The sequence below is a fragment of the Gorilla gorilla genome, chromosome 11 (genome assembly GCF_029281585.2).
Source record: "Gorilla gorilla gorilla isolate KB3781 chromosome 11, NHGRI_mGorGor1-v2.1_pri, whole genome shotgun sequence".
NCBI classification, from domain to species: Eukaryota; Metazoa; Chordata; class Mammalia; order Primates; family Hominidae; genus Gorilla; species Gorilla gorilla.
The window spans coordinates 30,967,298-30,993,352 of NC_073235.2; the positions used below are offsets into that span (position 1 = coordinate 30,967,298).

Consider the following 26,055-nt stretch of genomic DNA (forward strand, 5'->3'; position numbering starts at 1 on the left):
AAACCAACTGAAAGAGTTCCCAGTGGTCAAAGCTGGAACAATTAGAGCAGCACAATAAATAATGCAGTATAAAATTTTTAGCTTAAAATATAAAATAAATAGCCATGAGTCCATGCTCATATAAAGAAATTATTGAATAAGTATAGGCAGAGTCCAATCTCTTGTGCAGAATAATTTCAAAAATTGTATGTAGATATTCCCCTAAAGTATGTGGGCTGTTCATAGTGGCTTCCTGTCAAAGGAATACGGAAATATGGAAAAGGGGAAAATAAGAGTAACTTTAGAGTAGAGAAACCTCACAAACACTCTCAGCCAGGTGGTCAAGGTCAACATCAACAGTAACAGATATAGGTCATGTTGGAATAATGGAGTCTTGATATGATGTACCTCTCTGGTCTTCTTCCCATAAATATGTACATACATATATAAATCCAGTCTGATTTGAGAAAAGCAGCAGACAAAATCCAACAGAGGGCATTCTACAAAATACCCTACCAGGACTCCTCATGAGTATGGATAAAGAATGTTTTGAAAATTCAATTAATATGCCTAATATGACAGATGAAGATAAAGCCCAAGTCAGAAAGCCCAAAGAAAGTAGCAGAAGGAAAACAGAAATATAGCAAAAAATAAGGAAAATATAAATGGAGAAAGTTCATCAAAAAGCAAGTGTAATAGTCAATTTATTATTTTATTTAACAGCTATTTAGTGAGAGGTGACTCTGTGCCAGGCAATCTTCTAGCACGGGGAAGAGAGCAGAGAAAATGTGATACAAATACCACTGACCTCAAGGATCTGTGTGCTGGGTAGGAAGACAGTTCATTACCATCACTAAGTCAATAGTAGATTGATTAGTTAATGATTAGTAACATGGAGAAGAAACATGCAAGGAAGGCAGTGTTATTTTTAATCAAGTCTTCATGAAAGCCTCACTGAAACTAATATTTGAGCAAAGAACAGGCAGGAGGATCTGTAGGGGCAATGCCTCGGGCTGAGCTTATGCTTGCTGTGTTTCGGGAACAGTAGGGAGGCCTGAATGGCAATGCAGTCTGCAGATCCACAGGTACTGGCGTGACTGGCATCCATACACCCAGCTTTACACAAGAGGGTTGGACCGCATCAGAGATGGCAAATGTGTAACATGGTCCCTGCAGCTTTCATCACAGCCAGCACTAGAGACAATCCTGATAAGTCACACTCCCTTTTCCAGGTGCACCCTCAAAACCTATTGCCATCATGTGCTGCAGCCCACTGCCACCTACAGGCCAGAGGAGACAGAGTTCCCTTCTACAATGCTATGGCTTTCTTGAAGGAGGAGGGAAACATATGAACTCAGTAGTTATCTGTCATCCGGGAGTGTCTTGAAAAAACTGAAGTGAATGAATGGGGGCTGAATTAGAATAGGATGAAGAAGAAAGTAGACACCATGTGTAACAGCCAAGGCAGCAGCTTTGAGAGGTAGCAGAACATGCCCAAGTTGAGCATTCTCCAGGGTAGACTCTGGGGACACTGAAGGTTCAGAGAAAGTAGATAGTGAATGTCCCATTGTCCAAAACGTCTGCAAGCTCCAGGCCTAGAACCTCCCATGTGGCCCCCTCACTTTGCTGTGTCTTCCTTCACTTTGTGACAGCACTGCTGTTCACTCTCCTTGTGTCTTCTTTAATATATCAAGTAACCACAGCCTTCTATTGCAAAACACTGCTGTTACTGAAGAAACAGATCTGTCCTTCTCTATTTGCACTCCAAACACTGAATAGAATAATTATATCAATTATAATTTCTCCCAGTTTGACATGGTCCAAGAATAAAAGAGATGAAAAACATTGCAGGGGAATGCCATTACATTATGGCCCTCCAGAGTGAGGGCTTAATTGGTGGTAAAATAAAACCTAGTACTAGGTATCAAAAGGCTTTTCTACTAATACCAAATTGCTTTTTCCCAGGGAGGACAGACCGGTACAATTTAATGTCGAGGAGGAAAAAAAAGTGACTTCCCTTCTGCACGTTGAGCAGAGTTCAACAGTCTTTATATGTATAATTAAAGCAAAATTTAAAAAGGGATTCTGTAAGTTGAAATGGGGACATGAGGGAAGGCCCTGATGAAGCTGGAGATATGGAGCCCCTGAATTCTGATGAGGCTTCTTTGCCACTGGAAAAGGCCTCCTAATCCCCAGGAAAAGAGTTCTCCCTCCCACAGGGGTAGCCGTGCCTCTATCCCATCTGAGGGTGTTACCTCTGCATTGCCTGAGGAAACTGCAATGTCCTCCCCTGAGGCAGCTGCCATGAAAGACAATCCACCCCTCCTTGCTTCTAGACTTACAATTCAACTAAAGTCCCAACAGGCTCATAAAGATAAAGAGATGCATTATACTCACCTATTTGATTTTTCACTCAAAGAACTAACAGATTTTTCTAATTATATAGGCAGACATTTGGGAAGCTGTGTGGGAATGGATGTTGAGAGTGTGGGATAATGGTGAAAGAAACACAAAGTTGGATCAAAACAAACTTATTGATATGGGCTGACTAAGCAGAGATTCTGCATTTACTGTTGCAGCTTAGGGAGTTAGAAAAAGGGCACTGATTGGTTGGTTGGTTGGTTGGCTGAAACATGAATCAAAAGATGGCCCACAATAAGCAAGTTGGAGATGCCTGAGCTTCCTTGTTTTAACGTAGAGGAAGGGATTTAGAGACTTAGGGAGATTGGAATGCTACAGTGGACTTGTCATTTTAGACCTACCCACCCATACTGGGAGGGTCCAGAAATCATACTTTTGACCAGTACTATGAGAAATAAATTTGTAAGGGGATCCCTGGTGTCCTTGAAAAGCTCAATGATCACTCTTCTCTATAGGAAACTGCAGTCACTCAATTGAAAAACTTAAATACAATGGGAGGAATTGGATCTTGGGGTGCAAGGGGCCAAGTGGGAAACTCAGTCCCCAAGGGTAGGGTGAGGGTGGCTACTTTGATGGACAGTAGAGTCAGAGCAGCAAAAAGAATAGTCTGACTCATACAAACCTATGGTGTTGGCTGCTTGATTGTGATGGTCCTAGAAGTGAAATAGAGAAGAAGCCTACTAAATCCTTACTTGTTCTGTATAAGCAGAAAAGTTCTAGGTCAAGTGAATGAAAGTCTTACTTGAATCATAAAACCAGAGAGTTACTGCTGCTCAATAAATTCCCAGAACTGAGCTAGTTTACAGACCGAGAGCCCGTCGAATGCAGGGAAGGCTGGGTTCTCTCATGGAAAGAAACAGTACACTACCAAAAATATATACTCTTGATCTTTATCCAGTCCTTTCCCAAAGAGCCTAAAGCCTTTTACCAGGGTAACTGTGTACTGGGGAAGAAAGAACAACCAGTTCAGGGACCACTCGATCCTGCTCTGAACTGACACTGATTCCAGGAGATCCAAAACACCACTATGGCTCTCCAGTCAGAATAGGGGCTTATGGAGGTAGGTTAATCATGAAATTTTAGCTCAGGTCCATCTCACAGTGGGCCCAGTAGGTCCTCAAACTCATTCTATGTTACTTCCCCAGTTCCAGAATGCATAGTTGCAATAGGCATACTCTACGGTTGGAGGCATCCCCACATCAGTTCCCTGACCTGTGGAGTGAAGGATATTATGATGAGAAATTCTAAATGGAAGCCACTAGAACTGCCTCTGTGTAGGAAAATAGCAATCCAAAATCAATGCTACATTCTTTGGAGGGCTCAAATTAATCAGTGCCACCACCAGAATTTGAAAGATGCAGAGGTTATGATTTCTACCACCTCCACATTCAACTCATCCATTCAGCCTGTATAGAGCACAGAGGGGTCTTAGAGAATGACAGTGAATTATTTTAAGCTTAAGCAGGCAGTGACTTCAATTGCAGCTGCTATTGAAGATGTGGTTTTATTGCTCAGGCAAATTAACACACATTTCCTGGTACCTGCTATGTAGCTATTAATTTGGTAAATATTTTTTTCTCCATAGCTTTAGTTAATGAGGACCATCAGAAGCAGTTTGCTTTCAGCAGGCAAGGCCAGCAATATACCTTCACCGTCCTCTCTCAGAATATATCAACTCTACAGCCCTGTTATAATCTAGTTTGCAGGAGTCATGATCACCTTTCTCTTCTACAAGATATCACAGCTGGTCCATTTCATTGATAACATTAGACTGACTGGACCTAGTGAGCAAGAAGTAACAACTACTCTAGACTTGCTAACAAGACATTTGCATTTCAGAGTGTGGTAAGAAAATGCAACAAAAAATTTGAGGAGGAGCAGGGTACAGTGGCTCATGCCTGTAATCTCAACACTTTGGGAGGCAGAGGTGGGAGGATTGCTTAAGCCCAAGAGTTTGAGACCAACCTGGGCAGCAAAGACCCCATCTCTACAACAATTTGAAAATTATCCAGACATGGTGGCATGCACCTGTGGTCTCAGCTACTCAGGAGACCAAAGTGGGAGGATCACTTGAGCCCAAGAGGTCAAGGCTGCAGTAAGCCACAATCATATCCCTGTACTCCAGTCTGGGTGACAGAGCAAGAACCAGTCCACCTCCCCCCCAAAAAAAAAAATCCCAGGATCTTCTACTTCAGTGAAACTTCTAGGGGTCCAGTGGTATGGGCATATTGAGCTATCCCTCCTAATATGAAGAATAAGACATTTCATCTGGCCCCTCCTACAACTGAAAAAGAGACACAATCACTAGTGAACCTCTTTGGATTTGAGAGGCAACATATTCCTCATTTAGGCGTGCTACTCAGGCCATTTACTGAATGACCCGAAAAGCTGCTAGCTTTGAGTGGAAACCAGAACAACAGAAGGCCCTGCAACAGCCCCAGCCTGTTGTGCAGGCTGCTCTGCCACGTGGGTCACATGACCCAGCAGATGCAATCATGCTTGAAGTGTCAGCGGCAGATAGGGATGCCACTTGGAGCTTTTAACACGCTCCTGTAGGTGAACTGCAAAGCAGGACTTTTAGAATTTTGGAGAAAACTCCTGCATTCCTCTACTCTCCTTTTGAGAAACAGCTCTTGGCCTGCTGCTGCGCCTTAATAGAGACTTAACACTTAATCATGAGCCACCGAGTTACCATGCAAGCTGAGCAGCCCTGATGAACTGGATGTTTTCTGAGCCAGCAAGCTGTAATGCTGAAAGTGCACATAGCACTCCGTCAACAAATAAAATTGGTATATGTGTGATCAGGTCTGAGCAGCTCCTAAAATAACATGAGGATGTGGCCCAAATGCCCACGGCCCCTACTTCTGCTACCCTCCCTTCTCTCTCCTTGCCTGCACCTATGGCCTCAGAGGGAGTTGCTTATTATTGGCTGACTGAGGAATAGAAGGCTTGGGCTGGTTTAAAGATGGGTATGCAGGCACCACCAAGAAGTGGGCACGGCAGCACTACAGCCCCTTTCCGGGATCCCTAAAGGACAGTGTTGAAGGGAAGTCCCCCCAGTGGGCAGAACTTCGAGCAGGGGATCTGGTTGCTCACTTTGCTTGGAAGGAGAAATGGCCAGGCATGCAATTTTATACCTATTCATGGGCTGTGGCCAGTGGTTTAGCTGGATGTTTGTTGGTCAGGGACTTGAAAAGAATATAATCGAAAAAATATGACCAAAAAATCTGGGGAAGAAGCATGTGGATAGACCTCTCTGAATTTTTTTTTTAAACGAAGCTATTTGTGTCCTATGTAAGCACTTACCAAAGGGTGGCCTTAGCAGAGGAGGACTTCAACAATCAAGCTGATAGCATAACCCTTTCTGTGGATACAAGTCAGTCTCTTTCCCCAGACACCCCTGTCATCTCCCAAGGGGCTCGCGAACAAGCTGGCCATAATGAGAGAGAGAGAGGTTACGCATGGGTTCAGCAACGTAAGCTTCTACTCGTGAAGACCTACCTGGCTACAGCCACTGCTGAGTGTCCAGTCTGGTGTTTCATGCAGCATTGTTTCTGATTTTAAAAACTCACTTCACAGCCAAATATGTGGGCAGTTGGGTCCGTGCTTGTGGAATCCACTGATGTTACCATGTTTCTTACGATCCTGAAGAAGCTGGTTTGACAGAACAGTGGAATGACCTTTTGAAGACTGTCACAGCACAGCTAAGTGGTGATACCTTGCAAGGCTGGACAAGGTTCTCCAGACGACTACTTATACTCTGAATCAGTGTCCAATATATGGTGCTGTTTCTCCAATAGCCACAATTCAAAGACCCAGGAATCAAGGGTTGGAAATGGGAGTGGCACCACTCACTCTTACCCCTAGAGACCCATTAGCAAAAAATTTGCTTCTGTTCCCACAGTCTTATGTGTGCTGGCCTAGAGGGCTTAGTTCCAGAGGGAGAAATACTTCTACTGGAAGGCACAACAATTATTCTATTGAACCGGGAGTTAAGATTGCCACCTGGCCATTTTGGATTCCTTATGCCTCTGAATCAACAGGCAAAAAAATGGAATTACTGCACTGGCTGGGGTGATTGATTCTGACTACCAAGGAAAAATTGAATGGCTACTCCACAATGGAGGTAAGGAAGATTATGCCTGGAATACAGAAGACCCCTTAGGGCATCTCTTAGTATCACCATGCCCTGTGATTAAAGTCAATAGGAAGTCACAACAAAGCAGGAGTACTAGTGGCCCAGACCCTTTAGAAATGAAGATTATGGTCACTCCATCAGGTAAAAAACACAATCAGCGGAGATGCTTACTGAAGGCAAAGGGAGTAGAGAATGGGTAGTGGGAGAAGGTAAGCTATAAATATCAGTTATGGCAGGGCGCCATGGCTCAGGCCTGTAATCCCAGCACTTTGGGAGGCTGAGGTGGATGGATCACGAGGTCAGGAGATTAAGACCATCCTGGCCAACATGGTGAAACCCTCTCTACTAAAATACAAAAAATTAACCAGGTGTGGTGGCATGCGCCTGTAGTCCCAGCTACTCAGGAGGCTGAGGCAGGGGAATTGCTTGAACCCGGGAGGCAGTTTGCAGTGAGCCCAGATCGCACCACTGCACTCCAGCCTGGCGACAGAGCAAGACTCCATCTCTCTCTCTCTCTCTCTCTCTCTCTCTCTCTCTATACATATATGTGTGTGTGTGTATCAGAGATACATGTATCTCTCTCTCTATATATATATACATGTATCAGTTATAACTACATGATGACAAAAGGAAGATTGCAATGGTCATGTGCATTCCTCCTCATTTTGTTATGAATGTGTGTGACATATCTTTTTTATTTTATTTTTATTTTTTGAGACAGAGTCTCACTCTTGTCACCCAGGCTAGAGTGCAGTGGTGTGATCTTGGCTCACTGCAACCTCTGCCTCCTGGGTTCAAGTGATTCTCCTGCCTCAGCCTCCCAAGTAGCTGGGATTACAGGTGCCTGCCACCACGCCAGGCTAACTTTTGTATTTTTAGTAGAGACAGGTTTCACCATGATGGTGAGGCTTGTCTTGAACTCCTGACCTCAGGTGTTCCACCCACCTCAGCCTCCCAAAGTGCTGGGATTACAGGCGTGAGCCACTGTGCCTAATCGAAATATCATTTTCTTTTCTCTCTTATTTCTTTATTGTGTAACATGGATATATTGATTCATCATAGTATTTATATATTATTAATTTTACATAACAGTATTTAATTTATAGGATATCAAAGAGAGGAGTAAACATCACTCATGGGCTTGACCTCCTTGTCTGGGGAAGTGGTTAGGGCATTTCCAGCTGGACACAGGATAGTCATATCATGCTATTCAGAATCATGACATCGTTATTGTCTTTTATTTTAAGATTAAGTATGGTTTGAGGATATACATATGGGTGCCCAGTTGACAAATTAATAATGATTAATTTTATACCTCAACTTAACTAGACCATGGGATGCATAGTTATTTGGTGAAACATTATTTCTGGGTGTGCCTGTGAGGGTGTTTGTAGATGATATTGACATTTGCATTGGTGGAGTGAATAAAGCAGATTGCCCTCCCCATTGTGGGCAGGCCTCATTCAATCTGCTGATGGCTTAACTAAAATAAAAGACTGAGTAAGAAAGAATTCTCTCTCTGCCTGACTGTCTTCAAGTTGGAACATAAGTCTCCTCTCACTTTTGGACTCAGATTGAGACTGGAACTATTGTCCTTCCTGGTTCTCAGCCATTGGACCTGGACTGGAACTGTATCTCCAGCTTTCCTACTGCAGATCGTGGATTTCTCAATCTCTATAATTGCCCATAACAAGAGAGACAGAGAGATCAGTTCTGTGTCCCCGGAGAACCCAGACTAAAACAGCTGGGGTAGCTCAAATAGAAGTAACAGAATACCCTGTAAACTCTCAGCCATGGCTCACCTCTTGTGCCTTCATCTGAGCCACGGCCAGCTTCACAGGGACTTTGACTTTCAAGTGATGTGTGGCTTAAACGCTAAGGGCTGTTATTTGTTGTTGTTGCATAACAGATTTCTTGGTTGGCTGTATAAGTAACAAATTATTGTTGAATTATAAGAGCCCCTTATTTATTCTGGACTGACATCCAAATATATGATTTGTAAATATTTTCTCCTATTCTGTTGGTTGTCTTTTCAAATCCTTAATGGTGTTCATTGAAGTACACAAGTTTTGAATTTTGATGAAGTCTCATTTTTCTCATTTTCTTTTGTTGCCTCTGCTTTAGTGTTTCATCTGAAAAGGAACTGCCAAACTCAAGGTCACAAAGACTTAATCTTACGTGCTATTCTAAGTTTTATAGTTTTAGTTCTTATATTTAAGTCCGTGCTTCACTTTGCATTTATTTTTATATACAGTGTGAGGCTGGAGTTCAGCTTCATTTTTGCATGTGAATATCCAGTTATTCTAGCACTATTTGTTTAAAACACTATTCTTTTCCCCGTTGAAATGTGTTAGCATTCTTGTCAAAAATCAATTGACCATAAACATGAATATTTATTTCTGAACTCTCAATTCTATTCCATAGATCTTTCTTTCTATCCTTATATCAATACCACAGGGTATGATAATTATAGAGTTGTGGTCCATTTAGAAATCAGAAAGTGTAAGTCTTCCAACAGTATCTTTTTTAAGATTGTTATTGCTCTTCTGTATTCTTTGCATTTCCATGTAAATTTTAAGATCAGTTTGTCAATTTCTGCAAAAAAGAAAGATTTTGGGATAACATTGAATCTTTTGATCAACTTGGGGAGTATTTCCATATTAACATTATCAAACTTTACATCCAGGCTGGATGGAATGGCTCTTTCCTGCAATGCTAGAACTTTGGGAGGCCAGGCAGGAGAGCTGTTCCAGCCCAGGAGTATGAGACCAGCCTGGGCCACATAGTGAGACCTCATCTCAAAAGAAAGAAAATAAACCAAAGAAAAGAAAGAGAGAGAGAAACTTTACAGCCATAAACATAGGGTATCTTTCCATTTATTTTGACCTTTAATTCTTTCAATGATGCTTTGTAATTTTGAGTGTATAACCCTTGAAATTTGTGTTCAATTTATTCCTAAATGTTTGCTCTTTGTAATGCCATTTTAAATAGAATTATTTTCTTAATTTCATGTTTATATGTTTACTTCTAATGTTTAGAGTATAACTGATTCCTACATATTGATCTTATATCCTGGACTTGTTTATTAGTATTGTTTTTGTGAGTTTCTAATAATTTACTACATAAAAGATTTTGTAACTTGTGAATAGAGATAGTTTTGCTCTTTTCTTTCCAATCTAAATGTCACTTATTTTCTTTTCCAATTACCCTGGCTAGACCCTCCAATAAAATAATGAATATAAGTGGTGAGAGCAGACATCCTTATCCTGTTTCTGATCTTAAGGGGACAGTGTTCTTTGTCTCACCATTGATATGATGTTAGTTACAGGTTTTATGTAGATTCCTTCACCAGGCTAAGGAAATTCCCTTCCATTCCTAATTTGTTGAGGTTTTTTTTTTTGTATCATGAAAGGGTAAAGGAGTTTGTCAAGTTCTTTTACTGTATCTATTAAAGTAATCCTGTGTTTTTGTTCTTTATTCTATGAATACAATGTATTACGTTGATTGATGTTGTTATGTTAAACCAGTCTTGAATTTCTGAAATAAATCCCACTTACTCATGTTGTATAATCCTTTCTGCGTATTGCCAATATATATATTTATATATGCTATTTGCTAATATATAAATGTAAATAAATGTAAAATAATATAGTAAATAAATATAAAATATAAATTTTACATTTATATTCAAAAGAAACACGGGTCTATGGTTTCTTTAGATATCTTTATTCAGTTTTGGTATCAGGGTAATACTGGCTCATATGATAGGTTGGAAATGATTTTCTCCTCTTGCATTTTTGGGAAAAGTTTGTAAAAACTTGAGAAAAGTTTGTGAAGAATTGTTATTTTATGCTTTAAAATTCAATAGAATCCACTAATGAAGTGCACCTGGGTTGGGTTTGTCTTTTTGTTTTTTGACGGAGGGTTTTTGCTTATTAATTCAATCTCTTTGCTTATTATACATATTCAGATTTTTTCTTGAGTCAGAGTTGGGAGTTGGTGTCATCTGGGAATGTGTCCATTTCATCCAAGTAACTTCAGTTGTTCCCACACGATTGCTTATTGTATTTTTTTCTAAATGCTGTTTTACCTGCATCCTCTAAATTTTTGTGAGTCGTTTTTTTGTTTTCATTTATCTCAAAGTCTTTTCTAATTTCTCTTATGATATCTGCTTTGATCCATTAGTTATTTATGAGTGTTATGCTTAATTTCCACATTTTCTCTCATTTTTGTGAATTTTCCAAGTTGCTTTCAGTAATTGACATAAAATTTAATTCTATTGTCTTCAAAGAACATTTTTTGTACAATCTTAATTCTTTCAATATTTACTGAGATTGTTTCATGGTGTTACATATTGTCTATCCTGGAGAATGTTCCATGTGCACTTAAGAAGAATGTGGATTCTGTCGTTTTCAGGTGGACTATCCTACAGAGATGTGTTAGGTCTGGTTTGTTTATCCTGTTGTTCAAGTTCTCTACTTGTATGTTTATTTTATGTCTAGTTGTTCCATTCATTTTTAAATGTGGGTTACTGAAGACTCCAATTTTATTGCTGTTTTTCCCTTTAAGTCTTTCAGTTTTTGTTTCATGTAATTCAGAAATCAGTTGTTAGAGTTATATATGATAATAATTTGTAAGTCTTTTTGGTATTTGGCCCTTTTATTCTTTTAAAGTATTCTTTTTTCCTAGCAACAATTCTTTATTATGAGTTTATTGTGTCTGAAACTATTTTTTCTGCTTCAACTCCGTTTTAGTTACTGTTTGAATAATGTCTTAGTCTGTTTGTGCTGCTATGACAAATTATCTGAGGCAGGATAATTTACAAACCACAGAAATGTATTTTCTCACACTTCTGGAGGCTGGGAATTCCAAGATTAAGTTACTAGCATTTGGTGTCTGGTGAGGGCCTTCTTGCTGTGTCCTCATGTGGCAGAAGGTGGAAGAACAAGAGGGCCAAATGCTGTGTGAAGCCTCTTTTCTAAGGATTTTAATCTCATCCACCAGGGAGGAGCCCTCATGGCCTAATCACCTCTTAAAGGACCCACCTTCACGGCCCAATCACCTCTTAAGGGCTTACCTCTGAACATCATCACATTAGCCATTGAGTTTCAAATGGGACAATTCAAACTATAGCGTAATTTTCTATCTGTTTACATTCAACCTGTTTGTGTTTTTGAATCTAAAGTCTTTCTCTTATAGTCAGCAGATAATTGGATCTGTTTAAATCTATGATGACAATCTCAGCCTTTGACTGTGGATTTTAGTGCAGTAAAGTAAGTACCCAGAAGGTATGATATACATCTGCATGTTGTCATTTGTTTTCTACCTGGCATTTTTGTTGTTGTTCTTTGATTTCTCTATTTTTTTCTTCTTTTATGACTAATATTAATAATTGTTTACTAGTCCACCATTTACATTCCATTGTTTCTTTTACTATATTGGTTTGTGTTAGTTTGTTGTTGTTATTTAACTGGAGGCTAAACTAACATCTTACCCTAAAACAATCCAGTTTAGATTTAAAATAATTTCATTTCAACTGTATTTAAATATGGCTCCATTTCCTCCTTCCTCCTTTGTGCTTTAATTGTCATACAAATTATATTTTTATATATTATTATTCCATCCACATATTATTATAATTGCTGTTTTATACAGCTGTTTTTACTCCTGAAAATTATTTGGGAGTAAAAAATTGTTACAAAGAAAAATATATTAATACTGTGTTTTACATTTATCTATGTAGCTATCTTTCTTGGTGCTTTTTACTCCTTCATATAAATTCAAGTTACTGTCTAGGGTTCTTTCACTTCATCCTGAAAGATTATCTTTACCATTTCTTGTAGGGCAGTTCAGCTAGTTCAGAAAAACTGAATTCTCAGTTTTACTTTTTCTGTAGTAACTCCTTCTGCTTTAGAATAGATTTTGCTGGACATAAAACTCTTGTTTGACAGTTTTTTCCTTTGAGCACTGTGAACATGTCCTCCCACTGTCATCTGGCCTCTCTGGTTTCTACTGAGAAATCAGCTGTTAATCTTTTGAAGATCCCTTGTATACAACTAAATCGCCTCTTTTTGTTTCTGCTTTTAAGATTTTCCTTTAGTATTTGGCTTCTGACAAGAAATTTGTTTGCTAAATCTCCTGTAACAAAATATCACTGGGTGGCTTAAATAATGGAAATTTGGTTTCTCCAGTTGTAGTAACCAGAAGTTCAAGATTAATGTGCTGGCAGGTTGGATTTCTCATGAGACCTCTCTCCTTAGCTTGAAGACACTGCCAGTTCACCATATTTTCACATGGCCTCTTCTCTGTGCACATACATCTCTGATGTCTCTCCTGAATCTTTTATAGTACTTCTTATAAGAACACTAGTCGGGTTGGGTTAGGACATACCCAAATGGCCTCATTTTAACCTAATTACCCCCTTTAAGGGGGCTATCTTTAAATAGTCACATTCTGAGGTCTTGGAGGTTAGGACTTTAACATAAAATTTTGGAGGGGAAACAATTTAATCTATAAGACAATTTTAATATAATATTTTTTATTGTGTCTCACTGAGTTTATACTATTAATACTTAAAGTAGTTTAACTTCTTGGATGTGTAGCTTAATGTTTCTCATTAAATTTAGGCAGTTTCCACTCATGATTTCTTTAAATGTTCTTTCTGTTAATACTTGATGCTATCTGATTTTTTTTCATCTTAGCCCGTCTGATGTGTGTGTAATGATACTGAATCATTGTTTTAATTTGTAATTCCCTGAAGAGTAATACAGCTTATCATCTTGTTCTACTCATTATCTATTTAGTTGTTTTCTTTTTTAATGGTCTTTGTAGAATTTTGACTATTTTAATGAGTTTGCCTTTCATCTGCTTACTGATGTGTAGACACTTTTTATATATTCTAGATGTGAGCCATATCTGAACCCAAGTGGACCTAAATGTGGCTGTAAAGAGAAAATTTTTATTTTATACATAATATCCTAGGTCCTCTGTTTTCTTGATTGACATCTAATGATTCTCTTGTAGGAGAATAATAAAATGAGCTATGATCCTTCCACATTCCTTTCATTTGTCCCATTATTACAAAGTGATATCCTTACTCCTCATTAATACTTTATAGGTAATTGGAAAGCTTTTTATATTTTCCATACATCTTCCCTCCACACATTCTGCTATTTTTTGTATTTCCTAAGGTGTTATGGATTTGGATATGTATTTATGTTTATGTATTATATATACACACATGTACATATATATATATATATATATATATATTCTGACACTTTTATCACCATCATTGAGCTTTAGTTCTAAAATTAAATATAAATTAAACATATTCAATATTCAACACAAGACTTTATGCCAAACCTTTCCTGACATTTGATTGTCTATATCTCACTTTCTTGATTCCATAGAAAAAACTAAAGAGAAAAGGAATTGCATGCAAATTTATACCTGTTTCTACACAGCTTTATAGTTGCAGGTTAGCTTCACTAAATAGCATTCTTGGGTCATGTTTGCATTTCTTGAGTATCTTAGATATGGTGCCCTATTGTCTTCTCATAGGAAATCTTGATTTCAAGAAGTCTGAACCGTCTGGGTTTTTTCCTTGTGACTGGACTTTTTTTCCTTGATGGAAACTAGTATTTTTCTTTATATTTAAGGTCTTACAGTTTGCTGAAATATGTTTCAGTGTTGTTTTTTCTGGCTGATTTTCATAGCTGCACACTGTGGCATTTCAATATATACCTGAAGACTTATCCTATATAAAGATTTTTATTGAATTATAGTTTTTGGTTTTGTTTTATACTTTTGCTTCTTTTTTCCTTTGAGAATATAATATTTTTCCCTTTTTGTCTTCTACATTTATTATTTATTTATTTATTTATTTATTATTATTATACCTTAAGTTTTAGGGTACATGTGCACATTGTGCAGGTTAGTTACATATGTATACGTGTGCCATGCTGGTGTGCTGCACCCACTAACTCGCATCTAGCATTAGGTATATCTCCCAATGCTATCTCTCCCCCCTCTCCCCACCCCACAACAGTCCCCAGAGTGTGATGTTCCCCTTCCTGTGTCCATGTGTTCTCATTGTTCAATTCCCACCTATGAGTGAGAATATGTGGTGTTTGGTTTTTGTTCTTGCGATAGTTTACTGAGAATGATGATTTCCAATTTCATCCATGTCCCTACAAAGGACATGAATTCATCATTTTTTATGGCTGCATAGTATTCCGTGGTGTATATGTGCCACATTTTCTTATTTCTCTCATTTTTAAATTTCTTTAGTTTTTGTTGTCCGTCTTTTATTTCTGTTTTCCTTTACTGTACTTTCTGTGTTACCTATTTATTTTTCCATATAATTTATTCATTTCTGAAATGATTTTTTTCACATTTTAGGCACTGTCTTCTCTTTTTCATATTATCCACTTTTTTATTATTTAAATTCTGAGATTTTCTATTTTTTACTTTTGATATTTTTCATGGACTTTATATTTTCTTAATTTTGTATTTTTTAATATTAAACTATAGTATATATATATATATATTCTAAGCCATAATTTTATTATATGCCTTTATTATCTGTCAGGATATAATTCAGCTATTAATTTTTATGTTTTTTCATCATTTGTCTCCTAATATCACCTAATATCATTGTATGGAGTTCATTCACCTCATGGTGGCTTATGGAAAATGAGGTGGTGTTCTGTACCTTTAGATGGAAGTTCCAGCATAGATCGGAGGTGTGGTTTTCCTAGCTTGACACTTAAGAATTCTCTCTGCTGCTATTATCAAAGTTGCCTCTCTGTGGGGTCACCTCCATAGCTCTGAGATCTGAGTCCCACAGACTTTTTAACCCTGAATCAGAACCTTCTTTTTTACTTACTCTATAATTTGTATCTGGCTACATTTGCATTTTATATCTATTTTTCTTAACAAGGAGTTTTGAATTCTTAGAACACATTTTTGAAGTTTCTGGGAGTTAGGACGGCCTTTAAAAAAACTCACTTATAAATTAAAGTTTATGCTGGTTGCTCTCAGAGCAGTATCTACTCAAAGTAGGCTCCTCTCCTTCCTATGGGGACATTTGATAGTGATTTCTGGGTCTTTTGGCAGCAGCAAAAGACATCATTATCTTATCTCCACACAGTTGTGTATTCTCCATGAAACCTGCCTGAGTTCTGCCATTATAGATGGTTTGTCACCACTCATCCATATTCTGTCTCTATAAACTTACCTACTATGGAAATTTCATGTGAATGAAATTATACATTATGCAGCCACTGTGGCTGGCTTTTTAAAGTTAGTATAACATTTTCAAAGTTAATCTGTGTTGTCACATGCATCAGCACTCCGTTGTTCGATGACTGAATAATATTCCATTGTATGGATATATCATATTTTGTTTGTCATTCATCAGTTGATGGACATTTGAGCTATTTTCATTTTGGCTATAATAAATAATGCTACCATGTGCAAGTTTCTATGTGAACATATTTTTTAAGTTCTCTTGATTATAAGCCCAAAGAAAAGAGTTATAGAGTAACTATATAATAGCTATACTATAACTAAATATAGCTATCCTAGTAGTAATGAAATGCAATCTCATTATGGTTTTTATTTTCATTTCTCTAATGACTAATGAAGTTGATAATCTTTTCATGCGTTCATTGGCCATTTGTATAATTAATTATTAATTTATAAAATTCTAATTTAGATTAGTTACAAATGAATTTCAGTAGTATACAAAACTTTGCTCCTACATATATGCTGTTATTGTTACAAATTACATTTTATATACTGTGGGTCCATCAACAGAAACCAATTATATTACTTTGTGTCATTATCTTTCGAATCATCTGATCTAAAACTGTATTAATACTTTTATATTTATCTATGTAGTTATCTTTACTCGGCACCTTTATTTCTTAATGTGAATTTAAGATACTCTCTTGTATCTTTTATCTGAGCCTGAAAGACTCCCTGTAGTATTTCTTATAAAGAAGGCCTGCTATTACACTTTCAATTCCAGAACCTACATTGCATGACGTCTATCTGTTTATTGATATTCCCTATTTGGTAAGACATAACTCTCATACTTTCCTATAGTTCTTTAGACATGGTTTTACTTAGCACTTTGAACATATTTTAAATAGCTAATTTAACATCTTTGTCTAAGAAAAACAGTGTCTGGGATTCCTCAGAGACCATTTCTATTCCTTGTTTTTTTCCTAAGCTCTGGGTTACACTCTCTTTTTCTTTGCATGTCTCATGTATTTGGTTGCTATTGAATACTGGAAAGTTTCATGCAGCGATTCTAGAAATAAGATCTCCCCCCTCTCCACAGGGTTTGTTGTGATGTTGCTTATTGTAGTCATAGTGGTTTGCTTGTTTGGTGATTTTTCTGAACTAATTCTTTAAAGTCTGTTGTTTTTTATAAAGTGTGGCCACTGAAACCTTTACTCGATTAGCTTAGTGGTCGGCTAATGATTAGACAGAGGTCTCCTTAAATGCATGAAACCAATACATCTCCAAGTATTTGCCTAGGGATTCTGTGTGTATACTAAACACTCAGCAAAGCACCTTAGCCTTCACTTCCTGCCCATGCAGAGTCTACAAGTCAGCTAGAATCATGAGTCTGGGGCATTCTCAGGTATTTCCTGAGCTTGAACACAGCCCTAGCCATTTCTGAGACCTAATAGAGTCTCAAAAGTCTGTCATGTCAGAGCTTTTCTATGCCCCTGTGGATGGTCCATCTTTCAGCTTTTTCATTTTAGGAATTTTAGTTAGCCTATTGCTTTCCTCAACTCTCATTCATCACCTCTGGCAACCAACAACTTAAAACACTTACCTGTAACTTGCTTTAACAGAAGTGTGCACCAAGGAGATGGCTGTTTATACTGGGTGAGCTCTGAGTTACCTTTGTAGGTCAGGTTTTTGTGGAAACCATCAGACAGGTGCCATAATGAGAATTATTTAGGGATGTGATTTTGAAGAAGTTACAACATAATACTGCTCCTTCAGGCATTGTGAAGCTTTCATAGTAATGTGGGCTGTTATTTTTCAATGGTATCTCTAGGATGGAGAGCAAGAGATGCAACCTGGGAAAGTTAAATGCCACAAAGCTTGCTTGCTGTTCTTATCAAGATTTAGCTGTTTTTCTTAATTTATAAACACTCCGCAGGAAGCCACAGGCAATTTTCTGAAGTTCTGCGTAAGTTAATTTGGACAGTTTTTGCCATTTTAGAAATTTCTTTTATGTAGTGTGAAGTTTTGGAGGTCTTAGTCCACTGTTTTTACTGACATCACTGTGTTTGTTTGAAAAGTCAATTTGGAAATAGTTTTAAAATCTGCTGTTATCTTTAGCTTACCTCAACTGGAAGGTAAGCTCATCTTTGGTTTTTGAGGGTATTTTTCCTCAGTCTTCAAGGAGAACTTTTTAGTTAAACACTTGCATTATAGGAAAACTTTTATTTAAGCACTTTGAAGATGTCATTCCACTGTCTTTTTAATTCTTTTATTTTTGAGAAGTCAACTGACAGTGTAACTGTTGCTTTTTTGAAGATAACATGCACCCCCCCAACAACTTTTAAGCTTTTCCTTTTTAGTAGGTTTGTGTTCTTTTTATTTATTCTGTTTAGAGTGTATGCACTTTGAATTTTTGGCTTGTTACCTTTTCTTTGTTTTGAAAATATTATTAGCCACAGTCTTCAAATATTGTGTCTTCTACATTCTTATTTGCCCCTCCTAATGGACTTTAATAACTTTATACCTCTACATTGTATGACCTATGTTTTCACCTTCTCTTTGTATTTTCCATGTATTTTTGATATCCTCTAAATTTTAGTTAAGAAGTTCCTACTTCTGCTGGCGCTGTGGCTCATGCCTATAATCCCAGCACTTTGGGAGGCTGAGGCGGGCGGATCACGAGGTCAAGAGATCGAGACCAGCCTGGCCAACATGGTGAAACCCTGTCTCTACTAAAAATACAAAAATTAGCCAGGCGTGGTGGTGTGTGCCTGTAGTCCCAGCTGCTTGAGGGGCTGAGGCAGGAGAATCGCTTAAACCTGGGAGGCGGAAGTTGCAGTGAGCCAAGATCATGCCACTGCACTCCAGCCTGGCAACAGAGCAAGACTCTGTCTCAAAAAAAAAAAAAGTATAAAAATGCAAGATAATACCACCCACACTTAAAAACATGATAAAGCTGGATAATCTATACAGTCATAACTTTTCTTAAACTGATATAAGAGCTGAAGATGAAGACAACCAAGTGAACTAAATTCCACAGAATAAAAAGTCCCTCCAAGAATAAACAGAATTCTTTCATTTTTGGCAAAGGAGGAAAAGTAAGCAACCACAAAAATGGATAAGAAAAGGTCATCCCCCAAACTTTACACATCTTTTGAAGATCAACTATGCATGAACAGATCATTTGAAATGATCAAGATCTCAGTCAGCAAGCAAGCTTTCAATCACTGGCAAGCTTCTTTCATTGAATCTCCAGAAGTACAGAGATCTGGGAAGCAGACATAGTGAGCCCCACTTAGTGGACTGGCAGGAAGGCACTGGCTGCTGCTCTGAGATGGGCAGGGAGCACTGACTGCTCCCTTTACCTTTCCTCTTGCAAAATAAAAACCTTAAATTACGGGGGGAGGAACAGAAAATTCCCCTGTCCCTAGGACCTAACCAAGGATCCATTCTTTCTGATGTAAGAGTACACATGAAAGACTTCTGTCTTCCGCGAAGAACAAGGAAAAGTCAGGCAAACTTCTGCAAACCAAGGGCATTTTTAAATCAGATTAAGGAAAAAGAGACATGTAGAAAGTAACAAAGATGAGAATTACATTATCATTATAGTCAGTGGCCATTGCCAGATCTCATGGAATAGGCAGCTGAAATTTCATAGCTAGCAGATTGGTGTGACCACTTTTTTCATTATTATAAATGACTGTCTAGGACTCGAGGAATGGACATTCATCTGTCAAAAGTTTCCAGGCAACTTGCAAGGGATGCTATTTAATTCTGAAGGACATATAATTCAATTATGCCTCACCACTATAAAGAGCCTAAGTGACCAGTCCCAGAAAAGAGAGATAATTGGAACTGATTTTTCTCTTGCTCCTAGCAGACCATTAGGAATAATTACATCATGCTGTATACCCCTCTTTAGGTTGTCGTAACAAGAAGCCCAAGGCACTCCTCATGCAGACTCTCACTGAGTTTTCTCTTTTACTTAATCCTACTCAATCTCTCAACAAGCCTTCATCACCCAAGTCCTTCCACTCTGCTCCGGAGATTGCAAACCCTCATCGGCAAAATAATCTATATGGTAAATCTCTTCTTTGAAAATTCCCTTCACTCACTTGTTCTAAACAAAACTTAGCTTTTCTCTGAACACATGTATCTCTATTGCCCTATGAAGTGCTGGAATTGTTCTCTCCTACAGCTCATATAACGTCCACACAGCATAAAGGTGCAGTTGGTAACCTTGTTCCACAATTGTTGTTTTCTTCAGAGCACTATGTCTCCATCCTTTCTGAGACTTCCTAGGCCCTTGGAAGTAAGTTCTATCCGTGCTCGCTCCTGTCTCATTTCCTGCACTTGCTACCTCCCTCCTTTCACTGTTCCTCACTGAGGCCACTAGTGGAGAATTTTACTGCCTACCTTTTGCTTTTTCTCTGTAAGTCAGTTGAAGCTAAAACTCTGGCCTTACACTATATCAGAAATCTGACTGCTTCTCCATGACCACTCTGGTCTACACGACCCTCACCTTTCTCAACCTGACAAATAAAATAGCCTTCTCCTTAGTATCTGTGAACCCACTCTTGCCCAAATATAGCCTGTTCTGTCAAATAAGCCAAAACAAGTCTTTTAAAATTTAAGCCTATCACATTAATGGTCCTCATTGCACTCAGGATGAGGCGTCAAAGCCTCATTGAGACTTACAACCCACGTATATCCCTTTCCCACTTACCTCTCGTCAGTTACCAGCCACGCTGGTCTTGCTATTCTTCAAGCTTGCCAAGCACATTTCTGTCTCAGCATCTTTGCACTTGCTTTTTCCTCTCTCTGAGTGCTTTTCCTTCAGTAGACATAGGGCTTGCTTCCACTCCATCCACTCTCTACTCACATGTCACCAGAGCAGAGGTCTCCCCGACCACCTCGTCTAAAAGAGCATGCCTGCCTTCTCACTCGCTCTAGCCTTACTTTGCTTCATAGCACCTGCAATTCATTATGTTCTGTTTGTTATGTGTATGTACTTTCATTAATAGTTGAGTGCTTATTGCTAATAAAGTGTTTATTTCAGAATAATTTTAAATTTCCAGAAAAAAATGGTAAAGGTGTAGTACAGAGAGTTCTTTCTCTGTTTCTCTTTCTCTCTTTCTCTCTCTCTCTCTATGTACATATATACATATCTAGATATATATCTAGGCATGTGTATATATATGTGTATATATATGTGTGTGTGTATATATATATATATATATTCCATGTTTAGTGTCCCATTTTATTAACATCCTACCTAAGTGTGAGACATTTCTTAAAGCTAATGGCCCAATATTGGTACATTATTATTAACTACAGCCCACCCTTTACTCAGATCCTCTTACTTGTAACCTGATGCCCCCTATCTGTGCTAAGATCTCTTCAGGGGCACAACATTCCCTTTAGATATCAAGTCTCCATAGGCGCTCCTGATAAGTGAGAGTTGCTGACTTTTCTTGCTTTTTGTGGCCTTGACAAGTAGCAGGGGTACTGGTTAGAATGTTCCTCAATTTGATTTTGTCCGGTGTGTTTCTCATGACTATATTGTGGTTGTGGGTTTTAGGGAGAAAGACCACAGAGGTAAAGTGACATCTTCATCAGGTCCTATCAAGGGAACATACTATCAACATGGCTTATCGCTGTTGATGTAAACCTTGGTGGTTAACATGTCCTTTCTTCTTACTTGACATGTATTTTTTGTTCATGAAAAGCTGTTTAAATTTTATCAGCAATGCAATAAACAATCAACAGCACGTGAGTTAAAGAAATTTAAGACATTTGGTCTTTTTTTTTACTCTCCAGAGTTTATTTTTATTATTATTTTTTAATTATACTTTAAGTTCTAGGGTACATGTGCACAACGTGCAGGTTTGTTACATATGTATACATGTGCCATGTTGGTGTGCTGCACCCATTAACTTGTCATTTGCATTAGGTGTATCTCCTAATGCTATCCCTCCCCCCATCCCCCACCCCACGACAGGCCCCAGTGTGTGATGTTCCCCACCCTGTGTCCAAGTGTTCTCATTGTTCAATTCCCAGCTATGAGTGAGAACATGCAGTGTTTGGTTTTTTGTCCCTGCGATAGTTTGCTGAGAATGATGGTTTCCAGCTTCATCCATGTCCCTACAAAGGACATGAACTCATCCTTTTTTATGGCTGCATAGTATTCCATGGTGTATATGTGCCACATTTTCTTAATCCAGTCAATCTTTGAAGGACATTTGTGTTGGTTCCAAGTCTCTGCTATTGTGAATAGTGCCGCAATAAACATACGTGTGTATGTGTCTTTATAGCAGCATGATTTATAATCCTTTGGGTATATACCCAGTAATGGGATGGCTGGGTCAAATGGTGTTTCTACTTCTAGATCCTTGAGGAATCACCACACTGTCTTCCACAATGGTTGAACCAGTTTACAGTCCCACCAATTGTAAAAGTGTTCCTATTTCTCCACATCCTCTCCAGCACCTGTTGTTTCCTGACTTTTTAATGATCGCCATTCACACATTAAAAATATTAGCACACTTTATCCTAAGTAAACATCAAAAATGGCTACTTTACATGGACTCATTCCTAATATAGGAACTCCAGAGCCTTTTGTTCCCCAAATTCCATTGACTTACCAGATTCTCTTGTATTACTACGGCAGTTTAGTTCTAATTTATCAACTCACTGGAATGCATGATGTCTTTTGTCATGATTATCTGTCATTTCAACCACCCTGAATCTTAGGAGCACCCTTGTGAACATTCCTGTATTTGCCTCCAGGGCTAGCTACACTTTTCCAATACAAATTCAAAAAATTATTTTTTCAGCTTCCCAGGAAGAAGACATGTGATTTAGGTTCTGCCTATTTTCTGAACCCATGTAAGACTTTTGCATGGACAGGAGTTTACTTGGGGATAGAGGGAAGCACTGGACCTTCATGGTTCTTGAGCCAATGCCTACAGGGAGGTCATTACATAGGACCAGAGTTTCTGATCATGGCGGGGGCAGCAGCTCCTGTGGCGACCTGGCTTACCGTGTGGTGTAGGATGTTTGTTGCTCCTGGAGGCTTAGCCTACATGCTGTTTCTTCAAGCCTCCCAAGAATTCTATGAGCTTATCCCTTAATAATCCCTTTGTGTATTAATCTACTAACATGAATCGTTTTATGCATCCAAGACCCGAATCAACACTTAGAGAATTATTTCCTAGTATTTGCATGAAGTCTCACAAAAACATTAAAACCAGTCATTTAACATTACTTTAACTCTTGCTGGTTTTGTTATTCAATGTTATTTACTTAATGCTCGTGACTTTCACACTTTAGTTTTCCACATAAACGTGTCCTTGTGGAATACTGCTCCTTACAATTTATTTTTATTTATTTATTTATTTATTTTGAGATGGAGTCTCCCTCTGTCACCCAGGCTGGAGTGCAGTGGTGCAATCTTGGCTCCCTGCAACCTCCGCCTCCTGTGTTCAAGTGCTTCTCCTGCCTCACCCTCCCCGGTAGCTGGGATTACAGGCCCCTGCCACTGCGCCCAGCTAATTTTTTTAATGTATTTTTAATAGAGATGGGGTTTCATCATGTTGGCCAGGCTGGTCTCCAACTCCTGACCTCAAGTGATCCACCCGCCTTGGCCTCCCAAAGTGCTGAGATTACAAGTGTGTGCCACCACTCCTGGCCAGCTTTTTGAATTCATGGAAAAATACATTGCTATAAAAATACAAATATTCATTTGTATATAATTTAAAATTCTCCTCTATTTCCCAGTGGTAGGAATGCCCTATTTTGGCAAACTGTGTTCCATACCACACCTTTCACTGCCTTGAGCTATTCTATATCAGTTTCTATTTGCAGCAGGCTTTTCTAGAGCATTTATGACCCCAGCCCAGAGAGGACAGACAAATGCTAGGAAGTTTTTTTCTGAGACTTTGCGTCGGAATTATCTTGTTTCTTTACATGTAATGAAGAGTGAAGTATTCTAGAGCCTTAATAATTTTCAGAACTCTGTAAATATTATTCCATGTTTTCTAATTTTCAGTATTTTAGTTGAGAAAGTCATTTTCTCTGTTTGATGCTTTTTAAAAAAAAACAATGTTGTCTCTTTTTTAGCTGGTTAAAAACATTTTTCTGTGTAGATGAAATTGAGAAATGTCAGAAGGTGCTGCCCAGTTTTCAGTATTTTCTTCAGTTACTTTAATCAACATTTAGTGAGCTCATTCAGTCAGAAAACTCAGGCCGTTAGTTCAGAGAAACAGTTATTTCTAGCCTTCCTCCATCTGTTCAGTTCTGTTCCTATGGAATTTCTAATGTCCGTGTATTAGGACTCTTGGGAGTCTCCCTGTCATTCATATTTTTCCTCTGTTTATCACTTTCATCTGAGCTTCAAGAGATTCCGTTGAACTAATTCAATACTTTTTGTTTTTTTCACTCTTCACTGTGCCATTGACTTCAGTCACCACACCTTTTGTATACTTGCCCCTTCTTGAGATGACTGCTTTCTGCAGCAGCCTGTGGCTGTTCTACCGTGTCCCTCCACCTTTTCCTCTCTCAAAACACGTGATTTGGGGTTGTGGTTATTATTGCTGAAGTCATTTTTTCTCTCTTTTTACTCTTCTTTTCTCCTCCCCATGGTATCTTTATTTAATGGTAGGAATCCATTTGCTTTAAATGGTCACACTGGGGTGGGCCTGGTGACTCACGCCTCTAACCCCAGCACCTTGGGAAGCCAAGAAGTTCAAGCCCAGCCTGGCCAACATGGCAAAACCCTGTCTCTACTAATAATGCAAAAATTAGCTGGGCATGGTGGCGCATGTCTGTAATCCCAACTACTCGGGAGGCCGAGACAGGAGAATCACTTGATCTGTAATCCCAACTACTCGGGAGGCCGAGGCAGGAGAATCACTTGAACCCGGGAGGCAGAGGTTGCAGTGAGGTGAGATCGTGCCATCGCACTCCAGCCTGGGCGACAAGAGTGAAACTCCGTCTCCAAAAAAAAAAAAAAAAAAAAATAGTTCACGCTGGATGTTTTTGTGGTTTATGAATGTGATGATTGGGTTTTCATACTCAAGTGTGAGACGTGCCTCTCTCAGATCTTGTTCCAATGTCAGTACATTACCGGTCTGACATTTAAAAAGAAGTGTTCACACTGGTACTGCTCTTTGGGATTTGTAGCCTTTCCATTCTGTGATCTTGCTCTTTGCAAACATTCACATAGAGATACCTGGTTCATTCATACTGAGAGTTGAGATGAAATCTGTCAGATGCTTTGTAGGTCAGTGTTCAATTTTTTATGGTTACTCACTGTGAGATATAATTTTGCCTTTTCTACTAGTTGAGTTATTTCAGTGGGAAATAACTGCAGGAATTGGTAGAGGAAATTGCTTACATATTCTCACTTAGGATACTATCTTGATCCTGGAGGACCTTAGGTTTATTTCTTTAAATATTACCATAGCGATAACTGTGTAAGATAACCTCTTACATAGAGATAATAGTAAAACAAAACTACAGCAAAATACACCACTGTGTTTTGTTTTGTTTTGTTTTGAGATCACTCTTGTTGCCCAGGCTGGAGTGCAATGGCACGATCTCAGCTCACTGCAACCTCCTCCTCGTGGATTCAAGTGATTCTCCTGCCTCAGCCTCCTGAGTAGCTGGGATTACAAGAACACACTACCATGCCCAGCTAATTTTGTATTTTTAATAGAGACGGGGTTTTGCCATGTTGGTCAGGCTGGTCTCAAACTCCTGACCTCAGGTGATCCACCCACCTTGGCCTCACAGTGTTGCTGTTTTTAAAAGAAGAATGCAAATGAGGCCTCGCTTGCAGGCATTTTTGCCGGGGTGGTTTCCATGCGGAGGCTGCCTTCCCTGGTGCTGTGCTCTGTTAGGTAGCACCTATGGAATTGCAGCACGCTCCTCCAGGAAGCTCATCTGTCTGGAGGCTGAAGCCCCAGCAGTGCCTGCACAGGGCTTGCTCTAAAGCTGCCAAAGTCCCCACTGTTTTGCATATGACATAAGTTCATGCCTGCCTAGTCTGCCAAGTCCTAAACGGCCACAGCTTCAACACCTGTGAGCCCTTCCTGAGCAAGCCTGCTCACTGCCTGTGTGCACCTTCTATAAGTATTCTCAACAATTCTCCGGGACTTTCCCAGACCTCCCTCCGATGCCTTTATCCACTCCTTGCCTCCCATCTGGGCTTCTCCATGTATGCTCGGTCCTTCCACAGATAGACGTACCATTGTGACTTCCTG

The 26,055-nt window shown here is 38.9% G+C and overlaps 1 long non-coding RNA gene and 1 other non-coding gene across 2 annotated transcripts in view; both read left to right on the forward strand.

Moving 5' to 3' along the window:
- Window positions 1-26,055, forward strand: part of LOC109025896 (uncharacterized) — a 193,737-nt gene that overhangs the window by 152,807 nt on the left and 14,875 nt on the right. The window lies entirely within an intron of this gene.
- LOC115933894 (small nucleolar RNA U13) lies at window positions 24,824-24,927 on the forward strand. The gene has a single exon (XR_004069736.1). It is a non-coding gene; the product is annotated as a small nucleolar RNA U13 (small nucleolar RNA).